Below are 19,377 nucleotides of genomic sequence, written 5' to 3'. Positions count from 1 at the left end.
TAATGTAGTTTGTTCATTTTAATCATACATAATATAATGGCATGCCCCTCATTGGGATGGTATATTTTTTTGTTATGAAAATCAATTTTTCTATACATATTTTACGTAGCAGTGTATACTCCCTATTCACTGATAGATTATTAAAATCTTTTATGACGTCGCCTGCCAAATCAATAAATATTAACTATTCATTTAACATTTAAGAAAGTTACACGTTTAATATTTTAAATTCAGCGTTTTAGATCGTTCTCAATCCAAGCAACTAGATTTTGTGAATTCGACACCTTTCAGTTTCTATACCATCAAATAAATTATGAATTTAAATTTTCTAACGTCAGATAAATAGTAACATGTCAATTTTTGTCTGCTCAAGTACTCAAGATAGATTTAATGCGTATTATAAATTATATTCAACATTCTATATTAAATTAATAATTTATATTTTTAATTTTACATTATTTAAATGTTTTCATACAATTTCAATTGAAATAATATAAATTTAACTATATGGAAATATATAGAAAATATTCTCCAAACAATGTTACTTTACATTTTTTTTTTTCGTATGGCACCATGTCCGGGACTTTACGTTGATAAGTAAATATTATTTTAACATTATGACTTAGTTAAAAATTGAATATTACAAAAAAAAACTAAATCGCAATATTAAAAAAATGTTTAAAAAATAATATGACAATTTTAAACTCAATAAAACATAATATAAAGGTAAAAATGATAATATTTGAAATGTAATCTAGATTTAATGTTATTGAAACATAAATTTTATGAAAATGCTATTTGGGAACATTATAAAAATAATATGACAAAAAAAAAATGGAACTATAAACAATCTTAATGTTTATAATATTTTAATACATTCAGGTATTTGGCTGATGATGATACGGTTAGGTTAATAGTGTAATGAAAATGTGTACAGTTTCACATTAAAATATACGATTATATAAGTCTTAAATTGTATAAATGCATTTACAGAGTAAAACACATCGGTAATTGTTTTGTAATGTGATATATGTGTTGATATATTATACACTTAAGTTTAACTAATTATGATTTATGTCTTGTGAAACCTATGATGATTAAAAATTTTAAAATAAATACAAATTAATTAATATTTACACATTTGTATAAATAGAATAAAATAAAAACAATATGAAGTTAACTATTATCAGCACGCGTCACGCACATTATTTATGAACAGAAATAACATAAGAATTACTAAATATGATCAGAAAGTACCTCAAATAAATGGATACACAAAGATAAGTTTAAAACAAAGTTTATTTAATCCAATTATTAGAGAAATTTGTCTTCTTGCATTTTTAATAGGTGATAATGAATATGTGTTGTTAAAATCATAGCAAAATTTATTAACACTTAAAAAATATGTCTGTGGACATATTATAATGAAAAAATTTAACGATAACTGTTAAATTATTATTTTGTTATATTTTTACTGTGCATAATCTTTAAGAAAAGACTTTAATTTGTCAGTAGATATTATGTTGCGTGAATTATGAGTATTATTCATTTTTACAGTGTATCATATACCTCGAGATTAAAACTAACTACGTGGCTTATCATCGTTCTAAGAACATGATTTAAACAAACATTAACTTTGTAAACGATTATTCAACATTTTAAGTAAAATATTGTATATAAACAGCTATAATTAAAAAATTAGACATAAAATAGTATAGTTACATGGCAATAACAAATTCAATCCTATAATATTGATACGTCTGAATGGCGCCTCAAAATTAAAATTTTGAAATCAAACAATACTAAAAATTTAGTAACCAATTTATAATAATTTGTAACCTTAGTCTTAAACCAAAATTTTAGGTTTCTTTTTTCGAGCAATGGGCTAACCTTACCATGGTTTGACTTTAAAATTTTGATTTCATGGTGTCAAGCAGACGAACTTATTTAATACTCGTAGTTTAATCATGATAAATTATACAAACAGCAATACTATATACAATGCTCAATTAAAATATAAATATTTAAAAGATAATAGTAGAAATCATGACATATTATACTTTTATTAAAACATTTGAAACTTAAATTGTAAAAATAAAAACAAAAATGGCAGTTAAATAATAAATAGTATTTCAGTGAGCTCTGTCGTGGTAACAGTAGTTGTACAAGAAGTGACTAGACGTTATAACAATGGTAGTATTAATTCTTCATTCAGAGTGTAGTTTGAATTATGGCTTTCACGATGTTATGAAAAAAAAAAATCACTTTTGACGTTAAAATATTTGATATTTCATTTAATTTTTTGTGGGATGCAGTATTCGACTAATATAAAACCAGAAAAATAAATATAATGAAATATGTTACATATATATGAAGAAGAGTAACATTGTTTTTCTCTATTATTAATCATTCAAGTGTTTTGGGAAAGGACTGTGAAAAGTTATAACAAAAATCCTGTACAATGAAAACTAGGCATTGTTGTAAACCAATGGGTGTCAAAAGATAATAAAACTATATCCATATTTAGGATTTTTAACATAATTATTGTGACCACTACTCAATCCTTCAGCAAATAAAATTAACACTTTTTGCTAATAAAAAAAAATATATGTAGACATTTTCATATTTGTCGATATTTCTTTACTTAAAATTCATAATATATTCAAATTATGAAAAAAAAAAAAAAAAAAACATTATTTAGTTGTATTTAATATAAATTATATAATATAATTGTATATAGCTAATGATAATATGCAATTTTTTGAATCAGTTAAAGTTGTCCACTCTTTTAAGAGAATCAATAGAAGCGACATGTTACTGTTAACTCTTCAAAATTTGGACATGGACAAAACAATTAAAAAGATTTGACCTAGAAAATTTGAATCTCTTCTTCTTGCCTTATAATATGCATATACTTACCTATGAATACACTATAAGGTATTCATAAGTCTAAAACACACACCGGCGAGTGTGTGGGCAGACACAGAAACTGCATATTACATGTAATTGCATGCAGTAAATTCGTTAAAATAACTAATACTTATTTTTATCGTCGTTTTAGTTCAAAAGAAAAGTGGATGAAATGTGGTTATTTTGTATACCAGATTATTATATTACTATAGTTCTAAAAATCGTGGAAAAAAAATCAAAAACCAAATGTCAATATTAATGAATTTATTAGTACGACATATTAGATATTTCTAGAAATATAAATTCATAATAAACTAAGTTAAAAAAATAAATGATTAATTTTTTTTATTGATCATATTCGATATCAGCAGCAAAGGCCTTTACCTAGTCACAATTGGTACACATTATTTTTTAGATTTTTTTTTATAGATTGAATTTTTCTAATTAATTATTTATTTCCATTTATAATGTAATTTTGTCGTCGTTTATTATCCTTGTGTTCTATATTGTAGCTAACAAATTTTATTGAAGGTCAAATAATTCAACATTTTTACCTATCATTTTTATGATTATTCATTATTAGGTACCTTTCAATACTTAATTGAAAGAAAATTATTCCACATACAATAATTTTTTTTCGCATCAAATAGTAAAAAAAAAAAAAAAAACAATTAGTCTAATTCATCGTTTGTCCAATTTGTATAATACGAGTATATATTATTATACAACGTATGTGAATAATAAATTCGTTATTGTTATTTCATGGTAATAGTAGTTATCGCCGATGAAATGCGTTTGGTTATTGACACATACGCGATGACGTTGAATTATTACTACATTTTGTTGAATAACTATTTTTTTTTTCATTGCATTGATCTATGGAATTTATATATTTATGTAAGCAGCAGTGGTAGCCGGTAGGTATACTTGATGATCGATTACCATTAAGGTATTTGAGTTAGTACATTCTGTGGCATTACATCTAAACCAACGAAGTTTTTCTCATTTTATTTATGCAGTTTATCTCGTTTTTTCTACCTGTTAAATGTTTATACACGATCGAGAGAGGAAATGAGAAAGAGAAAAATACATTTTTTTTTCATCATCAACTGGGCTACCGTATTACCACCGCTCGTTTCGCTCTCTGTAAATAATTTATTGTTTACTCTTTTATTACATCGACGCGATCTTAACGCCACACCATCTCCTTTATCCTGTGAACCACGAGCCTATAATATTGCAACGCACTATCGGGTCACGTTTCTTTATTTTTTTTTTTGAAAAATTTCTACCGCAACGCCATTTTTAATAGCAGTAACTTCTTCATAACGGGTCGTCTTCGAGTCCTGTAGCCTACCACATATTTGGTATACACCGTTAAGTTATAATCATATTATAACGTTAAAATAATAATCTATACATTAAATTACCCTCGTGAGTGTCATTAAAGGATAACTTCTAACAGTTCTAACATCCAGCATTTCATGTAAATAATATCATATTTATTATCATGACTACGTACATATTAACGTGTTTGTTATAAATTAATATACTTTTATATATATGTAATTCTTCCTTATATAACAGGGGTGGCCAGTGGCCACAACGAGGCTCGCGACCCGCATGCGGCTCTTAAATTAATTTCGTGAGGCTCTTGAACCAAACTTTTGCTAAAATTAAAAGTAAATAAATGTTCCTTCATTTGTTTTAAAATGAAAAATATATCTTTAATTTATAAACATTGCTTTACAATGTGTGGCTCACTTCGAATAAACTTTATAAATTTGCGGCTCCCAAAGTTAAGGTTAATGACCCCTGTTATATAACATAAAATCATTGTGTCTGTAGGTAAATATTGTGCAACAAATTATATAAAGAAAAAAAATATACTTATGTTATCTATTTGCTTGCCGTACTTACATTTTCGACAGCACAAAATTATTAAACGTGACCAAAATTGTCGATTTAATCATTGTAGCAATATATAACTGTATCATAACCACATTTAATCATATTTCACTGTTATGAGATTGCTTGCGATGGCTTTATTGTTTCTTTTGATAATTTACTCCTGGACCTGCGTGGATATTATAATATATACGCCCGAATTCTCTGAAATATCTGTAAAAATGTTAATTAAAACCACCACAGCCACCACCACCAACATAAGCATCACAAGCATTATGCAACTTCTAAAAATCCAATTAAATTTTTAAGCACCAAGCAGTACAAACAAACACCGAGCCGTGTCGGACATAATTGTCGGGAACTTTGAATATTATTTTGTTTTATATTGTTAAAAATATTATTATAACATTGTACCTGTAAGGTACATTTTCGCCGTTGCATGCGGTTTATTTATAATACTTGGGATTTTGTTCGTTTGTCTAAGTATATAATACCAACGGAAGTTGTTTGTCAGTACGCGAGTTTTCGTTGTTACCTCCGAATTTTGTGGTTTTGGGTCTGTTATTAGATTATTATTTTCACTATTTTTTATATCGTTCTTTAGCTCCGAGAACTATGATACGTGCTTGTTGATGTATTTTTTGTCGTGCGTATTCAACCATACAACCCATCGAAACCTATTTGAGTGGACCACTAATGATAAAAATAATAAGAATAAGAATAATAATAATTAACTTAGACCTACCTATGTTAATATAACTTTCAAAGTTTCCAATATCTCGGGTTTTATGTGACCTGTATCTTAAATTTATTGTTCACGTCATCTCTCATAAATATACATAGCCGTAGTGTTTGAAAATTTCATGAAATTTAAAAAAATGAAATATTTCGTGAGTTGTCATTGACATTGTCATTGACACACATTTTTTCTCAGTTTCAATGTATAATAATATGTTGTATTTTTTTGCTGTATACCTATTATTTAATGTAAAAATGTAAAATAAATAAGGAATAGGTAAGTATCATATATTGTATATGTACTTATATGTTAAAAATCAGATCAGAGTTTTCTTGATCATGAATCTTTATGACATATATTTGTATAGGAAACCAGCACTTAAGTATATATTATAAAGATCATAGTTTTCTTACCAATAATCAACATGTAATTACATAATTAAATACCTATAACAAAAAAAAATAATAATAAAAATATTAAATATAATAATTAATAAATATTAAAAAGAAACATTAAAGACCTGATTTTTAGAAACCAGTACTTAGGTATATTAGTATGTATTATAAAGATCATAATTTTTTTGCTAATGAACTTGAAATAATATAAATTATGATTACTGTAATCTAGTTATCTCCTAAATTGGCGGGAAGATAGAATTGATAATGCAGTAGGGCCAAATAGTGAAATAATTAATAAAAATCCAATATTTCACAAAACATTGAAAATATTTCTCATACTTCAAACACTATACATAGGTATATAGCCATGTGATATAATAGGTCAGACATTACAATGTACCTATACATTATATGACTACCTACAAATACAAGCAAGAAAACGGTCGGATTGAACTGCGAAATACAGTACTTATATTAAATGTATAATATCGCGTATATAAACATAATACTCGAGTTGTAGTGGATCGTATTGGTAACTTCTCGATCTTGGGGATTCTCCCCGTCGGCCATCACCCTGTTTATATGGAGATATATGAAATGCGTTTTATGTCCTTGCCCACCCTAACGATTAAGTTTTCAATCAAAATGTTATTGATAATACTATCGATCATCGTTTAATTTGAATAGGTTATAATATCTTCCATCATTCAATAAATACCAGTGAAAGTTTCAGATCAAACACAACGTGCCTTTGTGCACTGAATAATAAGAACAGTGTTCGTGTTTTAAACCGTTCGACATCGTACCATATTATCATACAATATTCATAAAGCATCTAAAATAGTACCTTTTGTCTTGAATATTAAACTGCTGACAAGATACGCACGAACAACAGTTCAGTTTATCATACTTGAACAATTTTACTTAACCTTACAATTGTGACGTACTGACGTGTCGTTAATACCACCCTATTAATACTTATACAATAACGTTCAAATAACATTATTTCAATACAAAAATTCATGGTAACGTAACTTTCAATAAGATATATATACTATTTAATTAAATTTTTAACTTCATTGACATAATTTCTATATATAAAAATGAACCCCTATTTCCCTTGGTCAAAACATCACGCGTGAACGGCTGGACCAATTTGGCTCATTCTTTTTTTGTTGAGTTCGTAATTGTCAGGAGAAGGATCTTATGGATGAAAAATTTGAGAAAGTTACTGAGTTAGAGAAATATAAATTGGTGGTTATGAAATTACAGTGGCGCCATCTATCCGGTAAAAAATAAAATAAGTAATAATAATATGGTGCCATCTGTCTAGCAAAAAGTAAACTAAATAATAATAATATTTTTTGGTATTCAATGGCAACCATTTAAAAAAATACAACAGAAAATAAATCATTTATTCAAAGGTTGTTTTTAAAAATGCCAGCAATTAGACATACAAACCTGAGTCACGGAACTAGATTAGCTACAATACAAAGATATACAAGATCATATGAAATTGACAATCAACGTGAAACGTAGTATGAACGAAATCAAAATCAACATTAAATTAATGTTATGTCCCATCCATATCGAGCTGCATTTAATTATAACGTTGAAATCGCTTACAGTTTAAAGTAAGTTGCTATTGGACCAATGAGCGTTGTGTGCCAATATTGCAAGGCAATTAAGATTTAAAATGAAGCCCCTGGATTGTGTTGCTCTAGTGGTAAAGCCAAATTGACGCCATTTATGCCACGTGATTTGGAAACCTGGTAAAAAGGGATTCATTTAGGTACATAGAAATCGGTGTGCATCGAAGTGGACGCTTGGACCAATTTTACTAATTCTTTTTTTGTTGTGTTCGTAATTGTCAAGAGAAAATTATCATGTTAGGAAAAATTGGGAAAGTTACCGGATAAGAAGAATATGACGAGGTGGTGATGAAATCACAGTGGTGCCACCTGTCCAGCAAAAAATAAGATAAATAATAATAATAATATTTTTTTGCCATCAATGACAACCATTAAAATAAATTATTTTTAATAACTACAATATTTATAAAATTAAAGCAAAAATTTTATCAACAATAATTTCAAAAGCATCATCATATTATGTTTCCATTTTTTTTTTTTTTTTTAGACATGTCACAAAAATCCGTTTTGTACTGAATACATTTTATGCGAATGATCCTTGAGCTATTTAAGGTTTTATATCTTATTGCTTCTCCATATTTATTATATTAAGATCTTATGTAAATTAGAACGTTTAGTATTCGATCCGTCAAACATCAAAAAAAGGATTAGTTGGGTAGTAAAATGTGAAATATTCAAACGTTTAATGTGTTAGGGCATTTGGTTAAATTATGTTTTGGATATAGGTACTTGTGAATTATGATATTTTGTTTTATTATTGTTATTATTTTATGTTACTTTTACTATTGACATAATATTTGTTATGGTATTTACTTTTGAAATAAATGAAAACAAAAATTTTATTTCTCTCATAATATTTTTTTGATCTACGTGTGAGCCTTAGAAGAAAGGTGAGAGCTATATAAATCACAAAATGTGTAGGATAGGTTAGGTTAGGTTATCCCTTAGGTTAGTTTTGTTGGCCATCTAGATTATTTACGATCACACATTAAAAACTTCTGGAAATCGAAATTTACTATCATGCTCCTAAATTATAATGGTTCAAAAAACAAAACAAGATGTGTTTATTTTTATAATTTATTATATTAAATAAAGATATAAATATTTGTCTTGTTTTAATATATTATAGTACTCAACAGATTATTGTGTTGATTCTTTTAGTCAAAAATAATATTCAAATATTGAAATTTCGAATTAAACTAATTGATTTATATATGCCATTTATATATATATTACACATTTTTCATGAATTAATTCATACATTGCACAATAGTAAAATAATAGTAAATTATTTAACATGACATTGTAGTATAGCTGTATTATAACTGATAAACTACTCGTCCTAAATTCGATTTTTATGAATCAAAGTACTTAAAAAAATATTCTGCTTTGGAATATGAAATTAAAATTCTATGTTGTCATTCAAAAAAGTAAAAACTTAAAAAATTATAAGGATAAAAAATATTTTCAAATACAATTTTATAGTAAAAATTTTGGTTTTTGAACAACTTGAAACTATGTAAAAAAATATTTTTAAAAACATCAGTAATTTTTGAAATAATGATTGTTCAATGATACAAGAATCACCCGGTATATACATAAAAAACTATAAAATATTAAAATAGCGATTATAAACGAAGAAGAAGTCAATCAAACCGAGTCATCCAAATTACGACTACATAAGGCGGATGCATCATGTCTGCGACGGGAGCGTGGCTATTGGAGTCATTATACTTATTGTCGTATAGCTAACGACCAGTATTTTACCTTTCTTTTTATTATTTGTTTTTTGATATATTTTATTACATTTAATTCATTTCTTTTAACCAAGTGTTACTTGTTTTTCTTTACTCCTATTTTAGAGTTTTATTTCTAGGTGTTCGAGGTGAATAACACTTTTGGAAAAGATAGTAAGACACTGTGGTACTTACTTTTTCCTCCAGTACTCGTTATCATAGTCTGTCGAGAAAGAGTAAGACTTTGCTTAGGTTAAAGATATCTCACCCCCAAACATCCAGTACTCGTTATTGTGGACAGTTGTTCGAGGGTAAAGTAATCTTAGAGTTGTATAGTGTAAATCCTGTTAGACCTAGTTTAATTAGATATCCTTTTGTGCAGTACTCATTATCATGGTCACCAAAAGGAGAACTTAAATAAATTCATGCATTAAGTATCAATAATTCATTCATTTGAAGGTTTGGGAATCAGAAACCGAAATATATCCGTTATATACGTCAAGCTTTTGAGTGGCGTATACAACATTACTTCTGATCGTTCTGAGTTTGAAGGAATAGATTTGTATTTATTTTATTTAGTAGTTAATAGTTTAAGCAACATTATTGAATACTTTATTATACTCATTCGTTAAATACGAATCACGGTATTAAACCATGCATTCATCATAGTAATTTGAAGTAATGAATTATATGCTCTAAGTAATTTGAAAATTCACAAATTATAAAAATTATAAAAAAATATGTATTTTTAACCATGGAAAATAAAAATAAACAACTGTTGATTTAAATATTTTTGTATAAATTTACTTGGATTTTAATTGTGTGATATTACTCCATGCATTTATTAATTTAAAACATTTCCTCAAACCAATTATTTAAGTTCATACCTATAATAAAAATAAGTAAACATTTTAAAGTTACAATATTATTTAGAACAAAAATGTAAAAAGATCGTTATGGTTGGTGCCCTCGTAGTTTCCTTAGTTACCATCCGAACGTGTAGATGGTTAATGTGTTTTCTCGGGCTTGCTAGTTGTTCACGAACTAAAACTTCTTTTTAAATGTTTAAATGACGATAATTAGTGACATCCTCCAAACTTTGACAGATCAACATAAACACAGTAAAAATAATAATTTTTCAAAAATACAAACTTTTTCAATATTAGTTTAATTAATTATTATAATATAATGATTTTCATAAATTAAGGTTCTAAAGTTTAGTAGTACAAATGTACACATTTTAATATTATGTAGTAAAATATAATTTGTACAAAGTACATATTATCTAATCATTAATTTAATATTAATCTGGATTCAATATGAAAAGTTGATTCAACTAAAATATGCATAAAATAAAACACACTTAAATACAAAATAAATAATGAAACAATACAAATTTGTTCTATGGTAAGCATCTGCTAAATTTATTATATATTAATATATAATTTTACCTACAAAATTATATTATCATCAGATTTTTTTTTACATTATTAAGTTTAAAAATATATAAGCTGTACGATGGCATACTTATCCGTTCATATTGTTAGAAGTTACAATGGTGAAACATGTTATGCAACGAAACATTTATTATACATTACACGATCCACTACTATAATATTCTACAGCTTTACAATATCAATTATAATTATAATTATAATTATAATTATATGTATAATTGTTTTAAAATTTACTTATATAGATTTATCTAATATTTACTTTCCGTGAACTGTTGAAAAATTATATTTATGTACAATTTGTCGGTAAAATGTGATGATATAAAAGATAATAAGATACTGTAAAATATACATAGATTAATGTTACAAGTATTAAAGGTAGGTACCATAATACTTGTGGTACATTTCTTAAAACCATTAATAATTACTAAATAACCCGTTTGATTATGAGTTCTTATAACTCTATACAGTTATTAGTTTATTACATTGTTTTTGGGTAGGTAATTCATTATTGATTCATTATTCAGTATTGATCATTACTTATGTTATGATGGTACAATTATTAAGTTTATGCTAGGAATTCAACTTTATAATATCAAATAATTAAGTACGAATTTTCAGGCTAATTATTATTTTTTTACTTTTAACTTTAGTAAGCTATTAAAAAAAATTAAAACACCTTATTTACATTAAAATTTCCATGTTTTTACCTTTTATATTCTTAATGTATCTACTCTTTCGCATAATTTCAGACAAGGTTCATTTTTAACGTGTTCGCCACATTGTTGTTTATTTCAAGTTCACATATAAAAATAAAATACAATACATAATATTATATATCTTTTAAATAAAATATGTGTGACGAAGTCGTAGGATTTATCTAAATATCTAAAAATGAATTATCTATATTTGAAAGATTAAATTAAGGAGACGATGCAGTTTGTCATAATTTAAATTGATATACATAATTCAACTATAAATTTGAATTATTAAAAAATCTCCGTAAAGTTTTGTTTCTAAAAACTACGCAAAAACTTTAAATGGCAATTTCATTTTTTATTTATTAATTTAATATCACATCTCACCAGAATGTTATAGATGGCCCTAGAGCTAAATTAAACTCGATTTTGTAATCGAATTTGATCTGAAATCCCGGAAGTGAACGTGAAAGTCATCAATAGAGAAACAATTTTTAAAATCTCTTAATATTATACTTTGATGCACAAAATCTATAATACTTAAGTGAAATAATTATTTATGTTTTTTTTAACATCTATCATTGATTATATTTACTGTTCGTATGTACTATTATAATTAATATCTGATGTATTAAACTCATGTATACTCATTTATAAGAGCACAGAATATATTACTTTACTAAAAACTGTCATTGTTTACCATATTATTGGGTAAATGTGTCATATTATATCATAACTATATTTTTTTTTTTTTTTTATTGATCAAATAAAAACTCGGCAACTACATGGCCATTAGTTACAGTTGTGGTATGTTTACATGGTTTAAGATTTTTACAACATTTTTTTTTTTAAAGGGGATTACAATATTAAAGATAAGTTATAACAGTATGGTTTCTAAGTATTTATACAAAAAAGAAAAAAAACAAATGTGAATCATTAAATTAAATTGTAAAGACCTGTTGACTTCAAAAAAAGGATCATCTTGTTGTTCTCCACAGCATTGGGTCCCAATGCGATGTCGAGGGTCTTGTCCAATCCGGTATTTTGACGTTCTTGCTGGTATTTTAGGCATTCTGTTATTATGTGTTTCACTGATATTTGGACACCACATACTTCGCATAATGGTGGTTCTTCCTTAGCCATTAGGTGTCCGTGTGTAAGTCGCGTGTGTCCTATTCTCAATCTGTTGAGTACCGATTCTTCTTTTCTGTTTAAAGAGCTGTTTAACCACCTAAATGTACTGCTTTTAATTCTGTTAAGCTTGGTGTTTTGTTGTTTCCAAGTATTGAGCCATCTGGTGTTAGTTATGTCATTTATGTATTTTTTGAGATCGTTGTAGGTGGATCCAAGAATAATTTTACATACGGAGCTTGTGACTGCGAGCTTAGCGTGTTTATCAGCTAGTTCATTTCCTTCGATGCCGATGTGCCCGGGGACCCACATGAGAGTGATTTGTTTGTTTTTATGCAAGGCTTCATTTAATTTGTTCAGTATTTTTGTCGCTATTTCGCCGGGTTTGAACTGGTTTTTTATGCTATTAAGGGCACCCAAGGAGTCACTGAATATTATGTGGTTGGGGTGTTCATCATCTAAGGTTGTTTTGATCGCCTCAAGTATCGCTATTGCCTCGGCCGTATATATGGAGCAGGTGTTCGGCAGCTTCAATGTTACGTTTTGGTTCCTTAGTATTATTGAAATTCCTACTTGGTCTTGTGTCTTGGATGCGTCCGTGTAAACTTCTTGATAATCTCGGTAATTTTCTAATATGCTTTGAAAGTGTCTTCTGTAAATTTCTGGTGGAGTTTGTTGTTTTAGAAAGGAGCTGAGTTCCGTATTTATGTCGAAAGAGGAAGTCCATGCGGGTGGGGACAATTGTTCTCTCGTCATTGATTGATCTATAATAATGCCGTTTTTCCCTAGTTCATCATATAAATCGGAGTTTTCTCATAACTATATTATCTTTGTTTCAATGTTTCAAATAGCGTTAAACTGAATATATGTATTGTGTTCTCAATTGGACTGTAGCTGAGGAGTACCCGCTTACCTATAGCCTATACATATTATAGATTATTCTGATTATGTAAATTGTAAAATACGTGATGAATCGAGGACCAATACACACGCACATTATATATAATTATAGACGTAAATACACTGATTCATGCATAATGTAAACATGACGTCATGATTTGTTCAGGTCTCGTCAGGATCGTTAGTAAACACAATATATGGGTCACTTATGTGATTTGTCATTGCAATAACTCAGTTACATCTAATGATTCGCATATTATAATAAGAGTTATAAGAAAAAAGTTCTTCTGCTATAATAATAATATTAAAAAATATTTTTTGAATAATGGATTATCTTACAGCTGTAGTTTTTCTGGTTTTAATTCTAGACGATATACCTAATATAGTAAATCATAATATGTAGTTAAAATATATTATAACAATAAAATATAACTAAAATCAATTCATATTATCTTATCACTGTTCAGTGTTCATTGGCTAACTTTAAAACAACACCGAAAATTAATTAGGTATCTATCTAATATTTATAATAAAATTTCGAAAGTTGTATTTTTGACGTAACAAATGTTAGGTCCATTTTTGCTTTTATTTCGTAATAATAAAGTGTGTATATATGAATAAGAAAATACCCATTAGGTCTCTGAGACCTTTTATGAAAACCTATTAAAAGCATATTATTGTCAATCTTCCTGCTAATGAAAAAACAAAAAATATACACATCATAGAGTTAAGCACACTTATATATAGATGTGCGTAAATAAATTGATGATTCTGAAAAAAATGATCCGTTCAAACTTTATCTAAATGTATTGGTTTCCATCGCTGAATGTTCAACAACACGAGAAAAAAATATAAAATTTGTATACTCTCCGTCAAATTCTCTCATTTATTGTGCAACACGTCGATCATAAATAATTAGGTAACAAAAAACATAATATGTGTACCTTTATGACTAAATCGATATAAAAACCATTCAACGTAGTGTGCGTGCACTACATACACATTCTGACATTCATATATTACATTATATCTTTATATGATATTATGCACATTGAACTAAACCACTCGTGGTAATACATGGAGGTACTATATTATGTATACCTTCACAAAAAAAGGTTCGATAAAATTATTCCATCGTATAATCACACGCCGCGTACGCAAAGAACCTGTAACTCAGTTTTTTTTTCGATCAGCGAATGTACATAATATACCGTATGTTCTCGTATATTATTGAATCTGATGACTGCTCGACGAAAAACCAACGCCCAAAATGTAAAATTAATTAATTAAAAAAAAAAAAAAAAAACACTACCTGAAATATCGTTTTATCGTTAGTGGCGGTTGTATTACTAGTAAGTTATTACCGTATATATAGTAGTATCTAATACCTCCCACGAAATATCCATCACACGAATCACGTGACGTGTATATCAACATACTAATTGTAGGTATTAAAATTTAAAATTATACGAAAAGCCGTTTTAAAATCGTCCGCCATTGGGATGAAAAGCACTCAGAAATCACGTGTATCTGCAGAGCATGCAGTCGGTCAATATCCCTGCCCTCTAGTGGGAATACTTATATATAAGTATTACATATACATTACACGCAAATAATAAGCTAGTCTCGTTAATATTTCATACATCAGCAGAGCCATCATCCCGAAGCCGCCGACCCCTGTGCGCGTTTATATGATGCGAACACGAACTCAACACATATTATCATCTCGTTAAGTAGCATATAAGTTGAGTACTTATTTTGTTTTTCACCGGAACAATAAACACGAAGGTAGGTATTTATTCGGACGACAAGTGTCAGTGACACTCAGTGCTTTCAGTAACACTCATCTCGGGGCCCGACACAGACAAACGAATTGCGTTCGCAATTCATACAACGTTATGTATATAAATAAGTATTACGCTATTATTATAGGTGACTATCTGAGTCGGATGTCAAGTGGTTTCTCGACTGATTTCCCCGAAGTAGTGATTTCACTCTTTCACCAACACTATGAACACTATGAAACTGAAGCCCTTTTTCTCCAATAATGAGATGCCACATTTTCCCCTAAAATAAAATAAAAATAAATCTTGATCATTTTCTTCCAATAAGGAGTATATAATAAATATTTTACTTTTGAGTTATTTATTTAGAAAAAAAATGTATATAATATTAGTTCAGGAAACTAAAAAAGTGATTAGACCAAAATTGACAGTGGACTCAGTGAAGAGAAGCGACATCACATTTTTGGAGAAAAGTGAACCCACTACTCAGTGCATATATATACTAAAAAGTGACAAAAAAAAAGTATAATACCTTCACAAATTATTATATTTATTGTGATATCGTCGCCTACAGGTGTCAGTAACCAAGGGTGATGAATAAGGTCATGTGCAATCACTCGAACAGAGGTTTAAGTTATAATATATGTACTTTTATTCATTGACACAATTGTATTTTATTCAAAACAAGATACTTAAATAATTCGATCAGTCAAAATATTCTAAGTTTCTAGAAAATATTCGGTTTGACTCGTTTATTTTCTAAGTTCAAATATTATGCTGTACGAATTATTCTAAGTCCAAATTAATTAATCAGAAAACAAACTACTGTGAAGGTGCTCTGGTGCTCTTGGTCAATTCTCATCTGAATACAGGCCGTTGCGGCGTCTCTTATATGGTACTACCCTCTACTCCTCATAGCCCATGCGATATCATTTCTGTTCCTTCGAATGCTGTTAACCACTAATTATCGACGCTCGAGGCAAGTGCGGATCCCGCGAAGCTGCATTATCAATAGTCACATTACTACTTTTGAATCATTATGTCAAAATATTCATATTCTAACCACTGTTTCCCGGAACTTTTGTCTATTAATAGTGCATGGTCCCGCGTCGTGTGTATGCACAGCGAATATCAATAAAACCAGTTGGCAGTGGTTGACCTAGGATTTTGTTTGGGGGGAGGGGGGCAATATTTGTTTACATCAGTACCAGATAAGATGTTACATTATAGCAGCTTTCATGGTTGACTTATAAATATAGAGTATAATATACAATTAAATATTAAGTATCAAAACAAAATTAGAAACCTGAATTTTTCGTGAATCGTGATTATAAATTTTACGTCACAGTTATATTCTTCCACATCTTATAGGCAAGGGGTAGGAGAGCCCAACTACCAAATGGAAGAGTACAGAGCCTACCGCATAGTAATAATAAACTTCACCCAACAACTAATACAACAGAAATTAGCAGAGCCTTAGTAGAAATTGGTTTTCAAGTACAAAAAATCATGAATGTTTTGAAAAACACAAAAATAAAATTACCTATTTTCTTCGTCACTCTTGAACCCTCTGCAGAGTTAAACAAAGACATATTCCATATAAGACACATACTCTATACCAAGGTAAAAATCGAAGAACCATATAAAAAACGCAACCTAGTTCCATATCTTAATTGCCAGGAATATAGCCACTCAAAAACTTACTAAAAAATTTAGGTATTTATAAATAACTGTAACTAATGGCCTTTGTCGCCAATGTGTATAAGAACAATAAAAAAAAAACTTACTGTGCGCAATGTGCACATGTACCAAGATGCGTTCGATATGCTGAACGTCGCATCACCTCTGAATGTCAAAATCATAGTAATCTTTCTACCAAATGCGTGCTACGTCAAGACGACCATCCTACAAACTATAAAGGATTAAAAATTCACAAAGAGCTCCAAAACAATTTTCAATATATCATATAAATAATTAATCTTCAAATATGAAAACAGTTTGTTTTAATCTATTATAATTAGCATTAATATCATTACTTTCAGCTTTTTATACCTAGGTACATCATTTAAAAAAAACATAATATGTATTGCCTACATGAAATCATATTTAATAACTATTAAAATTTAAAGTAGGTACTAAACTTTATAATATGGACAGTATTATGTTATACTATAATATGGAATGTAATTCATAATTTAGATAGAATTATGGAAACTCACTTATTATTTATTATGGGTATTATACTCGTAAAATATTAATATAAAACGTTAAAGTTTATAATATATACAATATGGCTTTAATTTTATGGAAAAAAGTTTAAAAATAGTTTGTAGGATGTGTAAAATTAGTCAGTATCCATAATGTGTAAGTGTAATATTAAAATATACGTTTAAAAAACTAAAAAGAGAATAATATTTAAATCGTTTGTTAGCATACAATTTTAACATATTAATTTTTTTTTATTTTAAAGCATTTTCGTACGATAAACCTAATGAATTTAATATAGTGAATACAGATGTAACTATTGTAACTGTTTGTATAAAATAATGTAATTCATTCATTGAAGGTTAATTTTTGTTGATTATTTTCTTGTAACCAAATTAATTTATTAATTATACATTATATTTTATTTTAATATTTAACATTTTATTTGATGCTTTAACGTTTGTCATTATATTTCTGCATGTTATACAAAGTCCTTATACTTTAGAATCGTTTATACTTGTTATTTTACGTTTTCTAAAAAAAGATTTAAAACAATTATTTTATATAAAAAGTTCTCTATATTTTATCAAAATAATCAGTATCTTAATTTATTATATTACCGTTAACGGCTAATGTATCTTATCAGTGTTAATCTATAAACATGTCAGAATCTAATTTTTTAAGATTATGTTGTATGCCATTTTTTAGCATGAATCAATGAAATATTTTACCTGGTGGAAAAAGCGGTTTTATGCATTTGTAATTCAGATGCAAATGCATATAATCCGTGGTCTAATAACTATTCAGATATACGTTATGCAAAGTTGGGTTTATATGAATACAATTCTCTGTGGATGTATATTGAAATTTTGTTTTTATAAATAAATTGTATAATAGATGTCATTATAATTATGTATTTTTTAAAATTAGTTTTATATTATAATAACACAAAGATCCCACCTGGTAAGTCTAACACATGTTATATAGAACTATAGAAGTATTGGGTCAATTATTCATATGGATACCGAATAAAAAAAAAAATTCTCAGCTAGAAACGGAGCTTATAAAAAAATAGATTCTAAACACAACACCTCTTTGTGCCCAGCCAGAGGTAATCTTAAATCCAGTCCAGCCGAAGCTTTTACAATATATAGCTAATAATTCCCCCCCCCTAGATCTGAAGAATAAAAATTACTTTGTACTTCACCACAATAATACTTAGAAACAACTTCAAAAAATGAATACCAGACCACATCGAATACATTATTACAAAAAACAAATTCAATTTTTTAAATATACTAAAAAAACATAATTACGAAACCTCTCAACCCAATGATCAACCAAAACTAACATTATTACAGAACTTAGAACGAATAAAGTAAATGAAACTCAGTAATTTTCAATAACTTATTCTATGAACTCAAAAATAGTTATTTTGACCAAATTATTTATACTGACGATGACACTTCCAAAAGTAAACAAGGAGTAGAAATAACCAATAATATTTGACACAGAAATAATAACACATAGATACATTCCAAAATAAATACTCAATCTATACCACCGAATCCATCATTATAAATCAAATATATTCACTGACTCTCTAGGCAGTAGTCAATCATTAACATCACCCAAAATATATTCTGAACGAATGAAATTACCACCAACATCATAAATTAAGTCACAAATTTAAAAAACCAAAAGAAGAATGATAAATTTATTTGGATACCAAAACATTTTAAAATATACGTAAACGATTTTGCCAACTAACACACAAAAATACAATAGTAGTACCAAATAAGCCGCCATACAAAAATACAGTTTAATATTCGACACAAAAAAATACATACCTAGGTAAGAAT

The 19,377-nt window shown here is 27.8% G+C and overlaps 1 protein-coding gene across 3 annotated transcripts in view; it reads left to right on the top strand.

The window, feature by feature from the left end:
* LOC107170636 (ferlin family C2 domain-containing myoferlin misfire) overlaps positions 1-19,377 on the top strand; it is a 158,114-nt gene that overhangs the window by 86,106 nt on the left and 52,631 nt on the right. The window lies entirely within an intron of this gene.

This window comes from Diuraphis noxia, unplaced genomic scaffold (assembly GCF_037042655.1).
Source record: "Diuraphis noxia isolate RWA-SAM2 unplaced genomic scaffold, SU_Dnox_SAM2 contig0002, whole genome shotgun sequence".
NCBI lineage: Eukaryota > Metazoa > Arthropoda > Insecta > Hemiptera > Aphididae > Diuraphis > Diuraphis noxia.
The sequence above is the reverse complement of the archived record's forward strand: the minus strand, read 5'-3'. Positions and strand labels throughout refer to the sequence as shown.